The following is a 25,084-nucleotide window of genomic DNA, read 5'->3' as shown; positions in this document are numbered from 1 at the left end:
TAGTAAATAACCCCCATAGAATGTCTGTTTTGCAATAAAGAGCTGCCTGCTCACAGTTTTTTATTAGTCAATAATTTTTGTTCCACTTTGAGAGCTTTAAGTTGCACATGATTTTTGTAATGTATAAAAGAAACCTAATTTCAGCTTTCCTCCAGCTCTACAACTACCGTAAGCCCCACTGGATGTAATGCAGCAGAGGGCTGTTATTGTGCTTGTTTGTGAAAATAAACCTGGACAATTGGTGTTTTTTTTAATTTTCCTTCCAGTGTGTTTGGAGTGCTCGCCAGCATCCGGTGTGTGGGGCAGAGAGGGAGGATTTGGCTTGGGACAGAGAAAGAAACATTACATACATCCTGAAAATGCTAGCTGTCTGGCTGCCATGATGGTCCAACAGCTTTAACACTTTCCAAGGTAATTACCTGAAATAGGTGCACAGATCAGGAATTCAATCTTCACTTGCTGAACTTGATTGATTGCTCTGGGTCTGGCTATTAAACAAAACCAAATGAAAAAAATAAATAAAAAACACACACACACAAACCTTCATATCATTGTATCTTGTTGAGTGATCCATTTTCTCAAACACATTTGGGGACCGTTTAAATTTTATTCAGCACAAATCCACACAAAGGGCTTGTAACCAAATGCTGTTTTATTACAATAAATGTTTGTGTTAAAACAGCATACCAGATATGAGCTTGAACTGCATGTTATATGTAGCACTACCCCTAAATGAGCTGTTTGGTAATTTGGGCTCTCTGTTCTGCTTTTCAACTCCAAGCCTACAACCTCAGCCAGGGGCGTAACTAGAAATCACAGGGCCCCATAGCAAAATGTTGTATGGGGCCCTCCCCCCCCCACAAAAAAAGATGATAGTCTCCCCCTCCTTTCCTACCTCCTGTTCAGACTCCAGAGCCTCCTCATGTGCTGAAAACGATGTCCCTTCACAGGCGCTCTCAAGCGTTCTGCCTGGCCCACTCTGCTCTCTGCTCCTGCTGTATGCGGCTGCGTGTGTCAGGACATGGCAGGACTCGCGGGGCCTGGGAGGCTTAACAGTAAACTTACATTCCTCATCCTCACCGGGCCCCGGGGGGGTGGGGGGTACCTAGAGCATTTGGCACCCAGGGCAGATCCTATATCTGGCACCCCCCCACTTTAAAATGTAAAAACAACCCCCTGTGCCCCCGCATACCTCTGCATCCCCCAATATCTCTTTGTCACTACTTTGTACCCCCTCGCCAAAACTGGACCCCTTTACATTACACAGCCCCCCTGCACCTCTGGACCCCTTTACATCAAATAACCCCCTGCACCACTGGACCACTTTACATTACACAACCTGCTACACCACTGGGCCTCTTTACATTACCCAACCCCCTGCACCACTGGACCCCTTTACATTACACAGCCCCCTGCACTTCTGGACCTGTTACATTACACAACCCCCTGCACCCCTTTACATTACAGAACCCCTGCACCTCTAGACCCCTTTACATTACACAACTCCCTGAACATCTGGACCCCTTTACATTACACAGCACCCTGCACCTCTGGACCCCTTTACATTACACAGCACCCTGTACCTCTGGACCCCTTTACATTACACAGCTCCCTGCACCTCTGGACCCCTTTACATTACACAGCACCCTGCACCTCTGGACCCCTTTACATTACACAGCATCTATGGACCCCTTTATATTACTCAGCACCCTGCAGCCTTTGAGTTCACATTGCTGTCCTGGAGTTTTTCGCAGTTCTGGGGTACACGCAGTTTTTTCTGCATTTTATCCCCATTTTTAGCTGCATTCCCACAGACTTCTATTAGTTTGTATAATGTTACTGTGTTTTCTGAAAGCACACCAAAGTTGCAGTATAGAGGACATTTGGTGCGCTTTCAGAAAATGTTGTCAAAATGTGTAATCTAATAGAAGTCTGTGGGACTGTAGTGGAAATGGAGTTAAATGCGGGAAAAATCTGTATACACCATCACTGCAACTGAACCACAGTGCATCAGTGTGAATCAACTTGAGTCCTGGTTCACATATATGCAATGCAGGAATCAGCGCGATTCTAGTGCGGACTCCTGCATTGCATGTCGCTTTCTGGAGGTTCACACTGCCCTTTGCAAGCTGCTACGGGGGTCAATGTAAAGTTACTCACATCCCCATATCAGTTTGCATATCACAGTGCGAACTGTGAAATGGTGCAGGCATGGGATCGCATAGGTGTGAACACCCATGCGATCCGATTCCAGTGCAGACCAAAAAAGGGTCCTGCACCATTTTGGAGAGAATGCAATGCGATTTCAGCCATACAGTTTGTATGGCTAAACTTGCATTGCACAGACATTGCATGTGATTTGCACAGCAATGTGGTGCGAATCACATGCAATGTCTGTGATTGCACTAGTGAAAAACATGGCTAAAGGAACATGATGTGGCCATCTATTAGTATCGGCTGGTTAAAAGAAAATGCTTTGGATAGAGTTAATGAAAGATTCTGCTGAAGGACAACAGAGGAAAGAGGGGGAGAGAAAGATTTGGGAGAGAGAGGGCAGAGTCTGGACACAGTGACAGTGCTGCAAACTCACTTGGATGTTCCCAGGATGTTCACACACGCTTCTGCAGCTGTCGGCTACTTTTGTAAATGCTCCCGCCCCCACATTCCTTTCAGACACAGCACACGGGCTGCACGGAGCTTGGATGGACACAGAGAAGAGGGAGGGAGCAGAGCCGATGCAGCCTCTTCCATTTCTGTGGAGGGGGTGGGGGGAGTTGTACTCGCTGGGCTGTTAGAACGTAATGCACAGCATTGTGTCAAGTACAGCCGACATCCCTATATTTATGCCTGATGGTTCAGTCCACCTGAGCTGGGATCTCCCTGCACACATTGCCACTGCTGCTACCAAGCCTGCCCGTTGTGACTGTTTCATACGCCGTCTGACATCCCTGCAGCGTGTGCCACCCAGTGCGGACCACCCCGCACTCCCAGTTAGTATGCCACTTGCGGGCCCCACTCAGCTGCGGGCCCCATAGCGCCTGCATGGGTCGCTATGGCGGTAGTTCCGCCACTGACCTCAGCCCTTTCTAACACACCTAATTGCGTGAAAGTCACTGCAAGCACTTATAGGAACACAATTGTAGATACCTTTAACTTGGCTATGAATTAGAACCAGGAAATAGACACAAGAATGTTTAGTGGTAAATTAACTTAATAGGTATGGATTAGAATAAATGGTGGTGTAAGAATTGCTAGGAAATGGTTAGGATATCGTGGTATCTCTCGGCATAAGCGAGAGGTAATGGGCTCTGTGTTGCAGCTATAAAGGGGCAGTGTTTAGTCCTAACGTTTCAGCCAGCTAGCATTGGGGCCTAGTGGTACTGTTGGTGCACATGAGAATAGTCCCAGTTGGGCTTCCAGGCAGCAATAAAGCAACTATATGGCTATATGGTCAATTGGTCAGTTCCTGAAGAGCTCAGTCTCTCTAGAAGCTCCCAGCAATATTGCAGTTCACCATCCAGTCATCCAGTCATACACAGTGACTAGTCCACTCTCTGATCCTGGCTGTTGGCACACTCTGGATGGTGGTGTACACTTGACAGTGATGTGCACTCTCCAGGCTCCGTCATGGCAAGAGAAGGCTGTGTCCTCTACAGCCTGAGAAAATGCCACTCTTTCCCCTCCTCTTGGAAATTTCTCTCTGGGAAATGCAGTTCAAAAGCTTCTGATTACATTAGAGTCGCTTTCCTCTGGACTACAGTTCCCGCGGTGCAGTGCTGCCTGAATCAGTCTATTGAACCCTTCCTGCTCAGCAGCTCCCTCTTTTTGCTGATATGGTTGTTAACCAGTTTAGCACCTCAAGGCAGCTGCTACACAGAGCAGCTACAGCAAATGTTTCTCTCACTCTTCATTCTTAGCCAAGCACCTGCCTACACATATATGCAATCTTTCAGGTCTTATAATACCTTTCACAAATCAGGGTTGCACTCCTCTAAGTTGAGAGTGTCAGCACCAACTTAATCCAATCATTTTGTTGTGGATTTTTTATGGATGTATTATAGCTAAAGACAAGCAAATAGAATTCTTTAAAGTAGGAGTAAACTCCCTTGGTTGATTTTTACCAATAGGTAAGCCTATAATATTATTGTACCTCTAGGTACAATAAATATCTCCTAAGCGTGCACTGCTTATGAGATATTTAGTCGCGACGTGAAGCCGCCTGGGAATCATCGGCACATGGGCTCTGAAGGAACGGCACAGGTATGCGCCAGTTATTCACAGGCGGTTCACATCGCAAGTAATTATCTCCTAAACAGTCCTGTGTCGTGATGTCATTACAGGTCTTCCAATCAAAGGACCAGAGCCCGCCAACCCAGAAGGAGGACTGGGTGAAGATGGAAGCACTGTCAGCGGTGACAGCACACCGCTGGAGGGCTTTGCTTTAACGCCAACCCAGAAGGAGGACTGGGTGAAGATGGAAGCACTGTCAGCGGTGACAGCACACCGCTGGAGGGCTTTGCTTTAAGGTAAATTTCACGCAATGTGCTAGCATGCAATGCATACTAGCACATTACAACTTTGCCTTGCAGGTTTTTTTGTTTCTTTTTTTAAAGCTGGCAGTTTACTACCACTTTATGGAGGCCAACGGTTGCAGCAAAGATATTATCTTGGTACGAGTTTTGTTTGACGATACCTTATAGTATCCCTTTTTTTTTGTTTGTTTTTCTTCTACATATAAAAATGTTTCTTTTGAAGTTTCAGTAGAATGATGTGCCAAGAGGGTGTATCCAAGGTCTAGTGTTTGCCAAAAAGCTACCTAAAAAGAGTTTCTCTTTCTGATCTGAAAAAGCTGTGGCAGTGTGCCAAAAGTAACTACTTTCATAAATGACACACATACAGCTCATGTCTTAGGAAACATGAGTAGAACAAAATAAAAATCCCAGCTTGCTGGCCTATTCTCTCCCAACAAACCGTTTGTTAGTCTTATTCACCTCCACTTGCCTCCGGCAATCAGGCTTGCTGAATATTAGTTTACATACAGATTGCTTGTTACAGTACCGCGGCTCTGTCTGAAGTGAAGAAGCGGTTAAGGCCGCATTACATCTGCAGTTTTCATCGGAAACACTTATTCAATCACAGCGAAAAATAGATGTGGCTCCTCAACTCTGTCAAGATTAAACTGTTATTGATCCTTTAAATGAAATTTGTTCATACTGATCGATCAAACACATTATCTTTCTTCTTCCACTCTATTACCAACAATTGGAAACCCAAAGGCGTCAATAACAGTCTGACCACATGAAGCTTTAAATATGTCCAGTGATGGTCTGGAATCTGAAATACTCCAGAATCTGGTGGCCAGGCTGGAGGGGATCGGTTAAGGTATAGGAGAATGTCCAGGCTTTAGATAGGTTGGTTTGAAGCATAGCTACAGTTTTGTTGGCCCATCAGCCACTGATCTCCTCCATTCATGAATAAAGGTAGTCCTTGGCACAGTTTTTCTGTAGATTCATGGTTGCACAATCTTAATAAATGCAGCGGCCTCAAGGTCTATTGTGTGCTGCAAGCAGTTTTGCTCAGATGTAACTAGGGTTACAGCAGTAAAAGGGTTAAAGAAAAAGTTTAATTTTTGATTTTTATTAATTCATCTTTTTCCCAAGGAGACAAAGTACATGTACTGCAGTATTTTGTCTTATCTTTCTAGGTACTGCCTAAAGTTGGATACACACTAACAATTTTTCTTTTTTTTTTCGGTCAACCAGCGGGTTGAAATACCAACACAAGCAATGCTAACCCCTGCTATTCTATTGAATTCTGACAGTATGGAGACTCTACCGCCCCTCCCCCTACCAAAAGTCACAGATCAGCACTCGCAGCCATTGGCTGCAAGTGCTGACTGGATGCTGGTTTTCCGACAGACAGTTGTACACACTGACCGAAAGCTGGGCAGTTCCTGCTTAACTGGACAATTTTACAATGTGTGTATCAGCGTAAGGCTAGCTGTGAGATCAAACAGGGTGCTTACCCGCTATGGACATCCGAACATGCAGCTAGTATGTAATGGCTTCTTTGACAATCAGCACTTTTCTTTAAACACTTGCCTGCTTACCTGGAGCATTTTAGCCACCAAAATCTGTAAAAGCAGTCTACTTTCTAGCTAAGTGGTTGAACAGCTGTGAGGGAATGGGGTTGCCCTGTCCGACCTCACAGTGTGGCTTAGACAGCACCCAAGATGCTTGCACTAAGTACTAAATCTAATTTTTCCCCTGTGAAACAGAACACATTCATAAAAGAGACTCTAAAGCCTGTGGTATGGACATTTAGGTGAACCTATTTTTTCCTACACGGGACAAAGCAATAAGTTTACTTTAATCACCCTTTCCCTGGCAGCATATGCTTACCTTTCTTCCTCATTACATTGGCTTCATTCAATCACAGGGAGAGAGGAAAGAAGAGTCTATGTAAACTCTTGCTGGAATTCCAGTGGTAGCTTATACAAAGCCATAGTCCACAGGTTGGTCTTGTGTTTTTTTTCGACCTCACCTACTATGTATCTATGTAAAGCTGTCTCTCCACCTCCATGCATGGTTTTGCTGCATTCACTAAAAGTGGTTTAACCAACCCTCTTGAAACTATTCCAAGCAGTAAATCACAGTGCTGATCTATATTTAGTATCTGCTAAGCCGAGTCTGTTTAAAGCCAACTAAAAGGGGTAGTTGTACTTTTTTTCCTTCTCCTCCCCCCTTCCTCTCCAATATTTTGGATGTTTTTTTGGGGGGTGGGGGAGCAGATGCTTGATTTCGACAGGTACCCGCTCCAACTTATGGTCAGATTGAAGTGGTGATCTGAGCAGGAGTTCGCCCCCCCCCCACCTTCCTCCCCGCAGCCTCTTGGAACATGTCACAGGTCCCAGCAGACTGCATAACCAAGCATGGGTTGCAGCATGGCATATGAATGCACAGTGGGCAGATGACTGTGAAGCCACAAGGAGGAACAGTTGGCCTCATGATGCCAGCAAACCATCAAAGAGCCGAGTCAGGTAAAGCCCCATCAACAATATCAGATTTTCAGAAGGGAGCATTAAAGTGAGACTGTTATTTTATTCTGCCCTGCATGGGCAATGCACAGATTCATTTTAAGGTAGAACCATCATAAGTAAAATATGAGGGCTGCCATTGCTGACCCTTGAAATGCTATTTACTTTGCTTTTATAATAACCCTGGAGTCACTGACTCAGAACAAGTATGAAGATAAGGCAACTCAGAAAAAAGGTCTTATCTCAAAATTTGTTTCAGGCCAGTGACTCACAGTACAAAGACCAGAGTGTCAGTATGACAGTCTAGCTAGCATTTTTGGAAAGAGGTCAACAACAGCAGCCTCCATTTTTTTATTTTAACAGCCTTCCTTTAGGACCCATCAACACTTGTACATTGGAATAGACTGACAGCACACATCAACACAAAAAAAAAAATGTACCTGCAGCATTTTCAGCAATGCAGCGCATATTGTCTTTTATGTGGGTTGCAGTAATGTTTGTAATGCCAGCCATAATAAAATGTATTAGCTTGTGGAGAGTATCTGTCCTTTTTTCTTTTTCTTTTTTTGGATATAGGTGAAGTTTCACTTTAAAAGTGGTACATAACTCTAAGGACTCTAATGACACCGGAATGTGGAATTATTAATTCCATGAAGAGGTGATTAATCATGCTGAAGCCATTCGTTTAATAAGAAATCAATCCTTCTCTGGTGGAGAGAAATACAATGACTCAAAAAGACTACAGATCTTTAAAATGAACTTAATTTAGGATAAATTGGAGCAAAACAAAAAGAACTCTTCTTTCTTGTATGCCACAAGGGAGTTTCTTTCTTTCCTTGTCACTAACCTGCCGGCAAGTCTTCTGTCTTGTGGAGAGCTAATATTTCTCAAGCATATGCTCTTTTATTGCAACTATGGGAAAGCAGAGTGATCAAAATGGACAGTTCAGAGGAATCACCACAATGTTGATTCATTCAACACCATGAGCTGCATTCAGAAAAACATTTCTTAATAACATGTACAGTCATCATGAAAATAGGACTGTCTTTGCAACCTATGTCAACCAATAAGCATCCCTCGTTCATATTTTTCTGAGACAGATTTCAGTAAATTTCCAGATCTGCAAGTATGAACTTCTGAAATGTCACAATAGCAACAATACAATAAAAAAAAAAGTTGTATCTTAAGCCAAAACCTTTGGTTTTCATTTTTGATAGAGTGAGTAAGGGTTACACCCCAAGTAGAAAAAAACTGTTTTCTTTATTATTCATTATGGGACACAGGATTCAGGTAATCTGACAAGTGGGACATCCAAAATGAGTTCAACTTAGGGCAGCAAAGCAAACAAAACACCAACAGGCCCACGAACAAACAAAATAAAACTGGGGCAGCCTGCAACTCAAAATCTGCCTGAAGGATCATACATCAGAGTTGGCGCGAGAGGGGCCTTGAACATTCACCTGGCAAAAACTTAGAAAACGTGTAAACGGAATATAAGGTGGCAGACTTTTTGGAAACATTTGTTTGATGCCTAAAAGCCCAAGAGGCACTCACCAATTTATTAAAGTGTGCCTTGACAGGAAAAGGTAGAAATGTATCCTTGAGCCCATAGGCTTGGACAATCAGTTATCTTAGCCACCAAGAAACTGTACAATGACAAGCTGATTCCCCCTTACATGGACCATCAGGAATGACAAAGGGAATCAATGTTTTCAACAGAAGCAGCTAAACTCCGACATCACAAACTACATCCAGGCAGAGAAGGGAAATCTCCTTCAGATGAACTGGATATAGAAGAAATTACAGAACAATGTCCTGGTTAAGGTGAAAGGCTGAAACCACCTTAGAAATTAAGAAGACTTGAAGCCCTAATACTTCCTTATCCTTGTGTTACTAGTCTCAAACGTGAGCGAATGAGAGACAATAACTGTAGAATGATGAGAAAGTGAGAGTAGTTTTATTCTGCCATGCTGTGCATCTTTCTCTACTCTTTTCCACTGTTACATATGAATATAACATTTCAATAACATTTATAACATTAACAATATGTACAATACTGTGCCTAGGAGCATGTGTCTTGTGTTTCAATTACAGAGAAATGAGAGCAGTTTTATTCTGCCATGTTCTGGTTCTTTTTCCACTTTATTACCACTGTTGGCCAGAACGTTACTTCCCCCCTCATTACAGTGTTATGTGCCACCTACAGGTTGCTTAAAGAACATCTTTTGCAGAACTTAAACTTAAAGCGGAGCTCCACCCCATTTAAACATATAATCTAAAATGTATATACTAACTTTCAGCTATCCAAAACAGTATTTTTTTAATATTTTTTTTACAGTACCTTTTTTTTTCTGCATACATGTTGGACTTCCTGTGTATGTGATATAGGCGGGGATATTGCGGCTATTTCGCAATATCCCCTGTCCGCCCTGTCTCCTGGGAGCTTGTGTCATAGTTCCCAGGAGTCAGTGCGGCGGCCTGAGCTGTTGTCTGTGCTCCGAATTGAAGTCACTGTGCATGCGCGAGATCGCAAAAAACAGCGCGCAGTGCATGCTGGGACTAAAGTGACACTGTATTTCCGGAAGAGGATGCCTGTGGGCTTCACATGCCCACAGGCAAGATAAAAACCACTGAACAGATGCTATATAACTTCATTTATATAGCTAAATCAATATGGTAAAAACGTATAAAATGGGACAAGTGAGTACTAATTATGATAAATTTAATCAATGTCATTGCATTAAAAAAAAAAAATTATTTAGGCAGTGGAGCTCCGCTTTAATAATAATAAAAAAAAAAAATTGCATGGTGTCTATTTTCCTAATAATTTCAACAGTATAATTTCCAGTTCATCGCACTCGTGTAAGACCAAAAAGGGCCACCAGCAAAGACCCACAATTCACAGAGGAGATGGCAGTTAAGAACACAACCTTATAGAGAAAGGTTAAGAGAAAGGGGAGATATTCCTAAGTGTTTCAAAAGGTGGTCTTTGAAGAGCTGAAAGAATCAAACTGACATTGCACAGAGTAACATGAGGCTGCACAGGAGTAACTATAGTGAAATGCACCCTATACAGTGGTTCTGATGAAATGATGGGACTCTTTAGGTCTTTGAAAACAGTTTGCAAGAGCCAAGATTTGGCCCTTGATAGCACTCAGGGTCAGGGCCAAATGTTGATCAAAGCTTGATTGCAAAACTTTTTCACACCAAGTGAAGTAAGCCCTTTGTGTATGATGACAGACCATACAAGAGGTAGATTTCCTAGCTTTATGAAGTGCGGGAAGCACCAACTCATGGACCCCAATCTCTCAAGACTTGGGCTTAAAGCCAGCAACCATTAAGCAGAGCAATAGGCCAATTCTTGAAACAGGAAATCTGGTGAATCTGGAACAGCCAGATTCCTGATCAAGTCAGAGCACTACATCCACCTGGGCCAGTTTGGTGCTATGAGGTGCAACTATATGTCCTCTATCTCAATCCTGCTGAGTAGAATTTCAGAGAAGGAAATATGTAGACCAGCTATACTACTGCAACTCCCTCCTCATTGGATTACCTTTACATAGACTACCCTTCAGTCCATAATGAATGCCCCTGAAAGACTCATCCACCTTACCAACCATTCAGTGTCCTCCACTCCTCTCTGCCAATCCCGCCACTGGCTTCCACTCATCCAACAAATATAATTCAAAGTACTAACAATAACTTACAAAGCCATCCATAATTCTGCCCCCAGCTACATCACTAACTTTGTCCCAAAATATCAACCAAGACCTCCTGCTCTCTAGCTCCCTTGTCACCTCCTCCCATACTCGCCTCCAGGGTTTCTCCAGAGCTTCTCCCATCCTTTGGAACTCCCTACAACAATCTGTCTGACTGTCCCCTAATCTATCCACCTTTAGACGATCCTTGAAAATCCTTCTCTTTAATGAAGCCTATCCTGCTTCTAACTAATACACTGTTGTATGTCCTCCATCAGCTCATCCCCCACAGCTATTAACTTTTGTATCAATTGACCCTCTTTTTTAGATTGTAAGCTCTAATTAGCAGGCCCCTCCGATTCCTCTTGTACCAAATTGGAATGTAACTGTAATGTCTTCATTTTATTAAGCACTGTGCAAACTGTTGGTGCTATATAAATCCTGTATAATAATAATAATACCGATCCCGTGGAGTCACCGGAGCATTCACTGCCTCTTCCAGAGGATCCCTACATCTGGAGATAAATCTGCAAACACAGGTACTGAAACACTCCTGAGTGGTAGTTACCACTCCTCCAGGGCAAGGAGCCCCCACTTGAGGTAGTTTACTTGCCAATTGTACTTGGTTGGAATGTGAATAGCAGACAGGGCAGGAACAGGGAGTCCTAAGCAAAAGAGAATTATCTCTACCTCTATTGCTGCAATGAGACTTCAGTTTCCTACCTGATGATTAATCAACACTACTGCTGTGGTATTGTCTAACTGAATCCTGAACGGATGATCCTTAATGTGAAGTGTTCAGCATTGCAGAGACAGCCAAATCACTCAGAGCTTTAGAATGTTGATTGGGAGATGAGATTCCTCTGATGAGCAAGTTCCCTGCACCAATATGACTCCTCCCCAGCCCTTCAGGCTGATAACTATTGTGATGATCTTCCCTTATAGTCTGAGGAAGGACTTTATCAATATCACATCTGAATTCCTGAGCCACCAGGCCAGAGAAAATCTGGTCTTCTGTATCAAGCATAGAATTGAATAGAAATTCCCTCAAGGTTTTTTTTAGCAGCAAGGAGGTATTAAGGCAAGCAACAATGATTTTTTAACCACTTGCTTACTGGGCACTTAAACCCCCCTCAGTCCCAGACCAATTTTCAGCTTTCAGTGCTCTCACATTTTGAATGACAATTACTCAGTCATGCAACACTGTAACCAAATGATTTTTTTGTCCTTTTCTTCATACCAATAGAGCTTTCTTTTGGTGGTATTTGATCACCTCTCGGTTTTTTATTTTCTGCGCTATAAATGAAAAAAGACCGAAAATTTTGAAAAAAAATGAATTTTTCTTCGTTTCTGTGACAAAATTTAGCAAATTAGCAATTTTTCTTCATAAATTTTGGCCACAATTTATACTACTACACATCTTTGGTAAAAATAACCCAAATTTTTGCATATTATATGATCTGTGTGAAATTTATAGAGTCTACAAGCTATGGTGCAAATCATAAAGATTTGCAAAAAAAGATCACATCTGATGTACTAAGGCCTATCTCCATTCTTGAGACCCTAACAAGCCAGGAAAGTACAAATGCCCCCCAAATGACCCCTTTTTGGAAAGTAGACATTCCAATGTATTTAGTAAGAGGCATGGTTAGTTATTTTAAGTTGTCATTTTTTCCCATAATTCTTTGCAAAATTACGATTTTTTTTTTTTTTTCACAAAATTTTCATTGTAATAGCTTATTTCTCCCACACGGAATGTGCATACCACAAATAACACCCCAAAATACGTTCTACTACTCCTCCTGAGTATAACGATACCAAATGTGTGAGACTTTTACACAGCCTGACCAATATACAGAGGCCTAATTTTGAAGTAGCACCTTCAGGCATTCTAGGAGCATAAATTACACATTTCATTTCTCAACCACCTATTACAGTTTTGAAGGCCCTGGAACACCAGGGCAATGGAAACGTCCAGAAAATGACCCCATTTTGGAAAGCTAACACCCCAACGTATAATCTATGAGGCATAATGAGTCTTTTCAATGGTTCATTTTTTTCCAGAAGTTTTCGGAAAATGTGGAAAAAAATGAAAACGCATTTTTTTTTACACAAAGTTGTCCGTTTATAAGATATTTCCAACGCATAGCATTTACATAGCAAAAATAACACCCCAAAATACGTTCTACTACTCCTCCTGAGTATAACGATACCAAATGTGTGAGACTTTTACACAGCCTGACCACATACAGAGGCCTAATTTTGAAGTAGCACCTTCAGGCATTCTAAGAGCATAAATTACACATTTCATTTCTCAATCACCTATTACAGTTTTGAAGGCCCTGGAACACCAGGGCAATGGAAACGTCCAGAAAATGACCCCATTTTGGAAAGCTAACACCCCAACGTATAATCTATGAGGCATAATGAGTCTTTTCAATGGTTCATTTTTTTCCAGAAGTTTTCGGAAAATGTGGAAAAAAATGAAAACGCATTTTTTTTTACACAAAGTTGTCCGTTTATAAGATATTTCCAACGCATAGCATTTACATAGCAAAAATAACACCCCAAAATACGTTCTACTACTCCTCCTGAGTATAACGATACCAAATGTGTGAGACTTTTACACAGCCTGACCACATACAGAGGCCTAATTTTGAAGTAGCACCTTCAGGCATTCTAAGAGCATAAATTACACATTTCATTTCTCAATCACCTATTACAGTTTTGAAGGCCCTGGAACACCAGGGCAATGGAAACGTCCAGAAAATGACCCCATTTTGGAAAGCTAACACCCCAACGTATAATCTATGAGGCATAATGAGTCTTTTCAATGGTTCATTTTTTTCCAGAAGTTTTCGGAAAATGTGGAAAAAAATGAAAACGCATTTTTTTTTACACAAAGTTGTCCGTTTATAAGATATTTCCAACGCATAGCATTTACATAGCAAAAATAACACCCCAAAATACGTTCTACTACTCCTCCTGAGTATAACGATACCACATGTGTGAGACTTTTACACAGCCTGACCACATACAGAGGCCTAATTTTGAAGTAGCACCTTCAGGCATTCTAAGAGCATAAATTACACATTTCATTTCTCAATCACCTATTACAGTTTTGAAGGCCCTGGAACACCAGGGCAATGGAAACGTCCAGAAAATGACCCCATTTTGGAAAGCTAACACCCCAACGTATAATCTATGAGGCATAATGAGTCTTTTCAATGGTTCATTTTTTTCCAGAAGTTTTCGGAAAATGTGGAAAAAAATGAAAACGCATTTTTTTTTACACAAAGTTGTCCGTTTATAAGATATTTCCAACGCATAGCATTTACATAGCAAAAATAACACCCCAAAATACGTTCTACTACTCCTCCTGAGTATAACGATACCAAATGTGTGAGACTTTTACACAGCCTGACCACATACAGAGGCCTAATTTTGAAGTAGCACCTTCAGGCATTCTAGGAGCATAAATTACACATTTCATTTCTCAACCACCTATTACAGTTTTGAAGGCCCTGGAACACCAGGGCAATGGAAACGTCCAGAAAATGACCCCATTTTGGAAAGCTAACACCCCAACGTATAATCTATGAGGCATAATGAGTCTTTTCAATGGTTCATTTTTTTCCAGAAGTTTTCGGAAAATGTGGAAAAAAATGAAAACGCATTTTTTTTTACACAAAGTTGTCCGTTTATAAGATATTTCCAACGCATAGCATTTACATAGCAAAAATAACACCCCAAAATACGTTCTACTACTCCTCCTGAGTATAACGATACCAAATGTGTGAGACTTTTACACAGCCTGACCACATACAGAGGCCTAATTTTGAAGTAGCACCTTCAGGCATTCTAAGAGCATAAATTACACATTTCATTTCTCAATCACCTATTACAGTTTTGAAGGCCCTGGAACACCAGGGCAATGGAAACGTCCAGAAAATGACCCCATTTTGGAAAGCTAACACCCCAACGTATAATCTATGAGGCATAATGAGTCTTTTCAATGGTTCATTTTTTTCCAGAAGTTTTCGGAAAATGTGGAAAAAAATGAAAACGCATTTTTTTTTACACAAAGTTGTCCGTTTATAAGATATTTCCAACGCATAGCATTTACATAGCAAAAATAACACCCCAAAATACGTTCTACTACTCCTCCTGAGTATAACGATACCAAATGTGTGAGACTTTTACACAGCCTGACCACATACAGAGGCCTAATTTTGAAGTAGCACCTTCAGGCATTCTAAGAGCATAAATTACACATTTCATTTCTCAATCACCTATTACAGTTTTGAAGGCCCTGGAACACCAGGGCAATGGAAACGTCCAGAAAATGACCCCATTTTGGAAAGCTAACACCCCAACGTATAATCTATGAGGCATAATGAGTCTTTTCAATGGTTCATTTTTTTCCAGAAGTTTTCGGAAAATGTGGAAAAAAATGAAAACGCATTTTTTTTTACACAAAGTTGTCCGTTTATAAGATATTTCCAACGCATAGCATTTACATAGCAAAAATAACACCCCAAAATACGTTCTACTACTCCTCCTGAGTATAACGATACCACATGTGTGAGACTTTTACACAGCCTGACCACATACAGAGGCCTAATTTTGAAGTAGCACCTTCAGGCATTCTAAGAGCATAAATTACACATTTCATTTCTCAATCACCTATTACAGTTTTGAAGGCCCTGGAACACCAGGGCAATGGAAACGTCCAGAAAATGACCCCATTTTGGAAAGCTAACACCCCAACGTATAATCTATGAGGCATAATGAGTCTTTTCAATGGTTCATTTTTTTCCAGAAGTTTTCGGAAAATGTGGAAAAAAATGAAAACGCATTTTTTTTTACACAAAGTTGTCCGTTTATAAGATATTTCCAACGCATAGCATTTACATAGCAAAAATAACACCCCAAAATACGTTCTACTACTCCTCCTGAGTATAACGATACCACATGTGTGAGACTTTTACACAGCCTGACCACATACAGAGGCCTAATTTTGAAGTAGCACCTTCAGGCATTCTAAGAGCATAAATTACACATTTCATTTCTCAATCACCTATTACAGTTTTGAAGGCCCTGGAACACCAGGGCAATGGAAACGTCCAGAAAATGACCCCATTTTGGAAAGCTAACACCCCAACGTATAATCTATGAGGCATAATGAGTCTTTTCAATGGTTCATTTTTTTCCAGAAGTTTTCGGAAAATGTGGAAAAAAATGAAAACGCATTTTTTTTTACACAAAGTTGTCCGTTTATAAGATATTTCCAACGCATAGCATTTACATAGCAAAAATAACACCCCAAAATACGTTCTACTACTCCTCCTGAGTATAACGATACCAAATGTGTGAGACTTTTACACAGCCTGACCACATACAGAGGCCTAATTTTGAAGTAGCACCTTCAGGCATTCTAGGAGCATAAATTACACATTTCATTTCTCAACCACCTATTACAGTTTTGAAGGCCCTGGAACACCAGGGCAATGGAAACGTCCAGAAAATGACCCCATTTTGGAAAGCTAACACCCCAACGTATAATCTATGAGGCATAATGAGTCTTTTCAATGGTTCATTTTTTTCCAGAAGTTTTAGGAAAATGTGGAAAAAAATGAAAACGCATTTTTTTTTACACAAAGTTGTCCGTTTATAAGATATTTCCAACGCATAGCATTTACATAGCAAAAATAACACCCCAAAATACGTTCTACTACTCCTCCTGAGTATAACGATACCAAATGTGTGAGACTTTTACACAGCCTGACCACATACAGAGGCCTAATTTTGAAGTAGCACCTTCAGGCATTCTAAGAGCATAAATTACACATTTCATTTCTCAATCACCTATTACAGTTTTGAAGGCCCTGGAACACCAGGGCAATGGAAACGTCCAGAAAATGACCCCATTTTGGAAAGCTAACACCCCAACGTATAATCTATGAGGCATAATGAGTCTTTTCAATGGTTCATTTTTTTCCAGAAGTTTTCGGAAAATGTGGAAAAAAATGAAAACGCATTTTTTTTTACACAAAGTTGTCCGTTTATAAGATATTTCCAACGCATAGCATTTACATAGCAAAAATAACACCCCAAAATACGTTCTACTACTCCTCCTGAGTATAACGATACCACATGTATGAGACTTTTACACAGCCTGACCAAATACAGAGGCGCAACATGCAAGAAACACCGTCGGCGTTCCAGGGACACATAGCCTGCACATACCAAGAATTACACCCCCAAATACATTATGCTGAGCAAAGGGTAAAGAAAAGATTACCTGTGGTTTTAGAAGCGCAGTTGTCCACAGGAGGATATCACTGGTCCAGGCAGCAGGCAGGGACTTGGTCAGCAACAGCGAACACAGTTTTTCAGGCAGCAGGCAGGGATACTGTCCATATTACAGTCCAGGGTTAGTGCAGAGATGTCAGCAGTGCCAAAAATATTGGTCCTGGTAGTAGGCAGGTCCTTGTGGTGTGGTCAGTGCGGCATGATGGCAGTAAGTCCTACAGGCAGCAGACAAAAGTAGAGCCTCGTTCAGGACAGAATGGGGATAGGGGTAGAGGCTTCTCCCTCCCAAATCTCTTTGAAGCCTCCGAGTCTCCAGACCCTAATCTAGGAATAAGAAAACAAAGAAAATTGTTTTCTTCTTCCAGAAAAACTATACTGGAGCCCCTCACATATGTGAGACCCCGTGTTGAATCCCACTAGTCCAGTTGCAGAATACAAGATCAGTCCAAGAGGCAGGCAAATATCGTGGTCAAACAGTCCAAGGTCAGTTCCAGATCAGGCAGAGATATATACAGAATCGTTAGACAGAAGCATGGTCGAATAACAGTCCAGGGTCAGTTCCAGATGAGGCAGAGGTATGTACAGAATCGTTAGGCAGAAGCGTGGTCGAATAACAGTCCAGGGTCAGTTCCAGATCAGGCAGCGGTATGTACAGAATCGGCAGGCATAAGAGTGGTCAAATAACAAGCCAGGGTCCGTTACAGAGCAGGCAGTGGCATAAGGGGTGTGAAGGTGTATGAAGGCAGGAACTGAGGATTATGTTTACCATACTTCACTAAAAATTTATTGAAGTATGGTAACGCCGAAAACAGTCGCCTATACAGAGGCCTGGTTGGGAAGGACATTGTGCACAATAATAAGATGTGTCTTTTCTGACTCCTGCTTTGGTACACGCCTTACATCTTTTTTGGCGTCTTTTGCCTGCTGGTGTGGGGGGAATTTTATCCGGAAAGTGGCGCTCGGAGAGTCGACTTACAACGTCTGATCGGATATTTTCTGGTGGGCCGTTTGGGAATAAAAGGGCTGTGAAAACTTCCTCCTGGTAGCCAAAGAAACGTTTGGGGTTTTGGGTGGCGTTGCTGTAAATTACATATGAATTGTAAATGGCCAATTGAAAAAAATAAATTACTACTTTTTTGTACCAATGATATGTCCGTCTTGAGACCAGATATGGTTCCATCATTTGGTCGTTGAAGTCGACTCCTCCCATGAACAAATTATACTCTGAAATACATTTGGGTTTCTTTACGGGGCCATTCCTTCTGGGGATTTCTACGAAGGTATCGTTGTGGATAGAAGATAACATGTACACATCTCTTCTGTCCCTCCACTTCACTGCCAGAACCTCCTTGTTTCTTAGACTTGCGGTTTCTCCTTTCCGCAGCTTCTTGTTCACCAGACTTTGAGGAAAGCCCTTCCGGTTCTTTTTTACAGTGCCACATGCTGGCGTCTTCTTCCGGTGAAGGTTGTGGAACAGGGGCAGAGATGTGTAGAAGTTGTCTACATAGAGGTGGTAGCCTTTATCCAGTAGGGGGTATATGAGGTCCCAAACAATTTTTCCGCTGGATCCCAAATAATCCGGACAATTAGGGGGCTGTAGCTGGGTGTCCTTCCCTTCGTACACCTTGAAGGAATATGTGTACCCTGTGGCTCGGTCACATAATTTGTAGACCTTCACCCCATAGCGGGCCCTTTTGCTGGGCATAAATTGCTTCATCCTAAGCCTGCCACTAAATTTAATAAGGGACTCATCCACACATATGTGTTGGTCCGGGGTAAACAATTTGGGGAATATTTCAGAAAAATAATTTAGTATTGGTCGAATTTTGTAAAGGCGGTCATAATTTGGATCATTTCGTGGAAGGCATTGGGAATTGTCACTGAAATGTAAGAACCTCAGGATCATCTGATACCTGGTTCTGGGCATTACCGCGGAGAAGAGCGGTGAGTGGTGGAGGGGGTGGGTTGACCAGTAGGTACGTAATTGTTTTTTTTTGTTGAGTCCCATATTAAATGTGAGGCCTAAAAAAAGCTTGAACTCCTCCACCGTTAGGTCTCTCCATTCGTAGGGACGGGCATAATAGGAGGTCGGATTTTGAAAAATAAATTGTTGTGCATACAGGTTGCACTGGGCCACAATTGACGCCAACATGTCCTCCGTAAAAATTAAATTAAAAAAATCGATGGGGCTAAAATTCTCCGTGTCCACCTGGACTCCTGGCTGGGCGGTGAAAGGGGGAACATTGGCCTCTCCTGAATTAGGAGGAAGCCACAAGGGGTTCTGAAGGGCATAGGGAAGGCCAGCATGGCTCCTAACCCTTTGGGGCTGAGATGACACCCCACTGGTACTTGGCCTTTCTTGCTGGGGCACTGCGGTGCTGGTGGACGGCATTGCGGTGCTGGTGGACGGCACTGCGGTGCTGGTGGACGGCACTGCCTCACTAGAACGCCTTCGCTTGATGGGCCGGATATCTTCCTCCTCGGATTCATCAGTCAGTGTTTCACTGCTGAGGACTGGCTCATAAGTTACGTCGGCTTCAGAATCCGAATCCGAAAAGGAATCGGAAGAGGAGAGCTCCCCGTTGCTCTCGTCGGCCGCGGAAATAATTTGGTATGCCTCCTCAGCGGAAAAGACGCGTTTAGCCATTGTAGCACTGATGGGCACTGATGAGGTGGCACAGATGGGCGTTTTTGAGGTGGCACAGATGGGCACTTTTGAGGTGGCACAAATGGACACTGATGGGTCGGCACAGATGTGCACTGATTTATTGCACAGATGTGCAGATTTGTTGCACGGATGTGCACTGATGAGGCGGCAGATGGGCACTGCTGAGGCGGCAGATGGGCACTGCTGAGGCGGCACAGATGGGCACTGCTGAGGCGGCACAGATGGGCACTGCTGAGGCGGCAGATGGGCACTGATGGGTCGGCACAGATGTGCACTGATTTATTGCACGGATGTGCACTGATTTATTGCACGGATGTGCACTGCTGAGGTGGCAGATGGGCACTGCTGAGGCGGCAGATGGGCACTGCTGAGGCGGCAGATGGGCACTGCTGAGGCGGCAGAGATGGGCACTGCTGAATCGGCACAGATGGGCACTGCTGAGTCGGTAGATGGGCACTGATAGGTCGGCACAGATGTGCACTGATTTATTGCACGGATGTGCACTGATAAGGCAGCAGATGGGCACAGATGGGCACTGCTTAGGCGGCACAGATGGGCACTGCTTAGGCGGCACAGATGGGCACTGCTGAGGCGGCACAGATGGGCACTGCTTAGGCGGCACAGATGGGCACTGCTGAGGCACAGATGGGCACCGATTGGTACAGATGGGCACCGATTGGCACTGGCTGGCACTGGCTGGCACTGGCGGGCACTGGCTGGCACTGGCGGGCACTGGCGGGCACTGGCGGGGCACTGGCGGGCACTGGTGGTGCACAGATGGAGTACTGGCGGTGCACAGGTGGGCACTGGCGGTGCACAGGTGGGCACAGGTGGGCACAGGTGGGCACAGGTGGCCACAGGTGGGCACAGGTGGGCACAGGTGGGCACAGGTGGGCACTGGCAGGGTCGATCTGGGCACTGGCAGGGCACTGGCAGGGTAGATCTGGGCACTGGCAGGGTAGATCTGGGCACAGGTGTTTTTTTTTATCAGTTTACTGTAACTTTTCAACTCACAAACACCTTCGGTCTCCTCACACGCTATCGCTGTGTGAGGAGACACGTTCGGCAATGGGTGATGATCTCATTTGTTTACATTTGAGATCATCACCCATTGGAGGAGGTGATCGCGCTGTAAACGGCCGCTGTGATTGGCCGTTTACAGCGATCTGTGATTGGCTGTGTCCAGCGGACACGGCCAACACAGATTTTCCCCGATGCGCGCTCCCGGGAGCGCGCGGGGAACTCTTAAAGGGGACTACGTCAATAGACGTAGTCCCGGAAATTGAGATCCGCGCTATACACGTCTTTTTACTATAGCGCGGATCTCAAGTGGTTAAAAGTAGTATTTCTTTATTATGGCTGTAGTATCAAAAAGGATATATATGGCATTGATGCACAGGAGTCATAAAAGGCAATTCTGGTCTTGACATAAAAAACACATATCTCGTCAATATTGAAACTAGAACTAGACCCAGATATTCCAAGCAGTGTGTCGATTCCAGCGCTAATTTCTGAAAGCTTGGAATAAAGCCAAAACTTTTTAAGGTCTGGATTGTCTGCATCACTTTGATGGAAACAAGCTGATGATTCTCCCAACAGATGGTCATCAATGGGAATACCTGGGAGCATAAGAAGGCTGGAACTGGGGCCAGAACCTTGGTGACCACTCCAGGTGGAGGGAGACTATGGCAGACTTGGTAAATTCCATGAGGGAACTTTTGAACTAGAATAAATACATTTTAGGGTTTATATCCAGGACTGGACAAATGGCCCCGTTTGTTTTTGGGACAGTAAAAAGGTTGGAGTTAAAAACCTTAAACCTTTCCTCTTCCCTAAAGGGCCTGGTATGAACTGGGGGGGGGGGGGGGGCGCATGTCGTTTTTTTCCTTGATTTTTTATATATATTAGCAGCAGCAATACATTACAGCCGCGAGAAAGTTTAAATTCAATTTTTTCCTTTAGAAATGTCATTTTGGTGTGGCACTGTTCTACACATCACGCAGATGCACCACTTTACAGGCAGGCTAAGGGGACCCCCAGGAACGATATTTAACCACTTTTGGACCGCCCACCATCGTTTTACTTCGCTACTTTGAACCGGAATACCATTGTTATGGTAGCAGCTAGCTACCATAACCCCGGTATCCTCTTCTTCAGCAGGCGGTCCGCTTCAAGATAAAAGTGGTCTCTGCGGTGGATTCACAGTGATATCACTTTTATTGGTGGCAGGAGAGGGCCCCCCCCCCCCCCGCCGCTTACCAGAGCAATTGGTAGCGGGGGAGGCAATCAGATCCAGAATACCATTGTTATGGTAGCAGCTAGCTACCATAACCCCGGTATCCTCTTCTTCAGCAAGCGGTCCGCTTCAAGATAAAAGTGGTCTCTGTGGGGGATTCACAGTGATATCACTTTTATTGGTGGCAGGAGAGGCCCCTCCCCCCGCCGCTTACCAGAGCCATCGGTAGCGGCGGAGGCAATCAGATCCTCTCCCCAGCCTGACATGGAGATGAGCGAGGGGAAGATGGCCCCCACTCATCTCCATATCACTGCAGGGTAGAAGCGACGTCAAAAACTTTGTAATGGTAAAGTAGGTATTCCCACACTACTAAGGAGTATAGAAATCTCTCTGGTGCTGCAACCACCATATGGGTCAAATGCTACCCACAAAGTAATGTATAGTGATAATCAAAGATTGGTGTTGCACTCCAAAACCAAATAAATATAAAGTGCTAAAATAGAGTAAATACAATATATAATGAATTAAGGCACTTGAAAGTGATCGGTGCAATAAAAGTAGCTAAATACAATATACTGAAATAAAATATGTAAATAAATTAATTAATTGAGTTCATAAAAGTTCATATGAGAAATAAAGTGCAAATGGTTCAAACAATGGAGCAATAAACAAATAGTACGGTGCAAATGGGGTGGTAAAGTGCTATGCAGCATAAATAAGTTATATTGGTGACTTGAGTGGAGTTTTGAAATCTTCAGTGACTTCAGTGAATGGATTCTTCAGTGTGAGAAATACCCGTAGGTGTGCTACCTTCTTACCTCACTGTTTTAAAGTAAACAGTGTGTCAGAGTGTCAAAACTGGTTGATCGCTCAAAGAGTGGAGGTTTTCTCCATGTTCCTTTCCAAAGGGGTTCCTGGTGTATTTATACCCTGGAGTCTGCTTCCTCTAACATCCCATCTCTTGGGGCTAGGTCAGTCAGTGCGGGTCCGCTCAGGAAAACAGACCGGGTATGTGTGGAAAAATTCAGAAAGGAAGGAACCTCTATAGCAGGGATCTGCAATTAGCGGACCTCCAGCTGTTACACAACTACAAGTCCCATCTTTCCTCTGCATCTGGGTGTCATGCTTGTGGCTGTCAGAGTCTTGCTATGCCTCATGGGATTTGTAGTTCTGCAACAGCTGGGGGTCCACTAATTGCATTTCCCTGCTCTATAGTGTAGTAGGTTTGGACTATTTATTTTTATCCATATAAAAACATAGGGATACTCACATTTAAACAGATTAAAACATGCACAAAGTAAAAACGAGCACCGAGCTCATGGCCAGACTTCACTTCCGGGTACCATCTATCTATTCTTCCACTCACTGAAGTCACTAAAGGGGTCAAAAACGTTAACCGCCCAATACTCTTAAAAGGAAATTTAAAAAAAATATATTTTTTTATTGCATTTTAGTGTAAATATGAGATCTGAGGTCTTTTTGACCCCAGATCTCATATTTAGGAGGTCCTGTCATGCTTTTTTCTATTACAAGGGATGTTTACATTCTAAATCTGTTTATATGAAATCCATGTTTTACCTTGGGCAATCCCTTAACAGATTCCGGAAGTTTTGTAAAGAGAGAGCACAGCATTAGCTGTTTTATTTTAGATTGTGTCTCTCTAATTGGAAATTGGTTGGGAAGGTATATAAAATATATACGTATACGTAGGTATATAAAATATTTATGTATAATATTTCATATTTTATATAGTACCATCTAGTATGCTAGGAGTGTATTTAGTTGTTAGAGTAGGTCAATTGTTTGGCTCAGCTGGTGCCCAAGCCAGAGCTGAATCTAGATCAGGGTGAGTGACTTGGGAGGCTGGATGACTCATGAGGCAGCATCTCAGGTGCCTCCCCCTACTTGCTGAAACCTTAGAGAAGTTTCAAGAAAAATGGGAGGAAGGTTAGGAGGAGCTGCCTGAAGTTTTGAAGGGGGCCCGGCCTATCCCCAGCAAGTAGACTGGCAGGGGGTAGGCCCCTCTTTTATACTCAATGGTGGCAGGTGGAAGACTGGAGATGGAGTGCCGAGGAGGTTTTTGGAGGCCCTTGAGGGTGCCCCTTGGTCTGGGGGGGTGACCTCGGGCCTGGGGCTCAAGTGCTGAAGGGATCCTCTACAGCACTCAGAGGGATCCTGTCCTGGATACACGGGAGCAGGTGTGCAGATAGCAGGAGAGAGTCAGCACTTCCGGGAGATCTCCAGGAGAAGTCAGCCAAGAGGGCTGGTAAGTGTGCAGTCTGGCAGGACTGTGGGAAGTAGCCAGGCAGGCTTGCAGTGCCTGAAGAGGTGGTGCTGCTAGGATCAGTAACCACAGGGATGGTAGCTGGACACTGACTCCTTTGGCTAGTTGGACAATGTAAAGCCCTCCCATTCAGTTTTTCAGTTTTTGATTAGGTTTCAAGTTTTCTCAATTTCAGTATATTAACACATTACATTTAGAAAGGAAGGAGAGGAAAAAAAAACAATTAGCAGGGCATTTACATATTAAGCCTATTTGAACAGTTGCAGCAAATTTGTTTTTCATTACGGTTAATAAAAGCATGAGGACGTTTTAGAGAAAATCATTATCTGCTGTTTATTTGATTGTAAAGACAACAGTCTGTATTTAGGCATCAAAAGCACCACAGCAACAGTAAGACTCTAACAAAGTTTACTCATAGTCTGGCATGGAACCTTTCACAGGTTTAACATCAGACAAGGTTATCAGAAACCAGTTCTCCATTTTGCTACGATTAGTTTCTATCTGTCTCCTCAAGCAGGACATCCTTATTCAGTTCCTTGATCTGCATCCAGTTCACCCAAAGGAAGTTTCCATCTCTTGGTTGGATGTGGTCGGGATGGAAAGTTTTATCTCTCAGCCTTTACTTTACTCTTTTGTATTTCAAGATGGATCCTGTACTGATGCTTTGATCTCTAGCTCCATCATGTCAAGTCGACTCAGCAGAACATCAACCAATTCCATGGTCTAGAGCAGTGTTTCCCAACTCCAGTCCTCAAAGTGCCTCAGCAAGTCATGTTTTCAGGCTTTCCATTATTTTGCACAGGTGAATTGATCAGTTTCACTGCCTCAGTAATTACCACAGCTGTTT

At 43.2% G+C, this 25,084-nt stretch overlaps 1 long non-coding RNA gene across 1 annotated transcript in view; it reads right to left on the bottom strand.

Moving 5' to 3' along the window:
* Positions 1-405: 405 nt before the first annotated feature.
* The window catches only part of LOC143925402 (uncharacterized), a 118,674-nt gene continuing 93,995 nt past the window's right edge, over positions 406-25,084 (bottom strand). Inside the window, exon 3 of the long non-coding RNA XR_013261967.1 lies at positions 406-488. This is a non-coding gene — a long non-coding RNA (uncharacterized LOC143925402). The remainder of the gene's footprint in view (positions 489-25,084) is intronic.

The sequence above is a fragment of the Lithobates pipiens genome, unplaced genomic scaffold (genome assembly GCF_037356315.1).
Source record: "Lithobates pipiens isolate NorthernLeopardFrog02 unplaced genomic scaffold, aLitPip1_a1.2 Scaffold_22, whole genome shotgun sequence".
Classification (NCBI taxonomy): Eukaryota; Metazoa; Chordata; class Amphibia; order Anura; family Ranidae; genus Lithobates; species Lithobates pipiens.
Note: the sequence above shows the minus strand (reverse complement) of the source record. Positions and strands in the feature narration are given on the sequence as shown.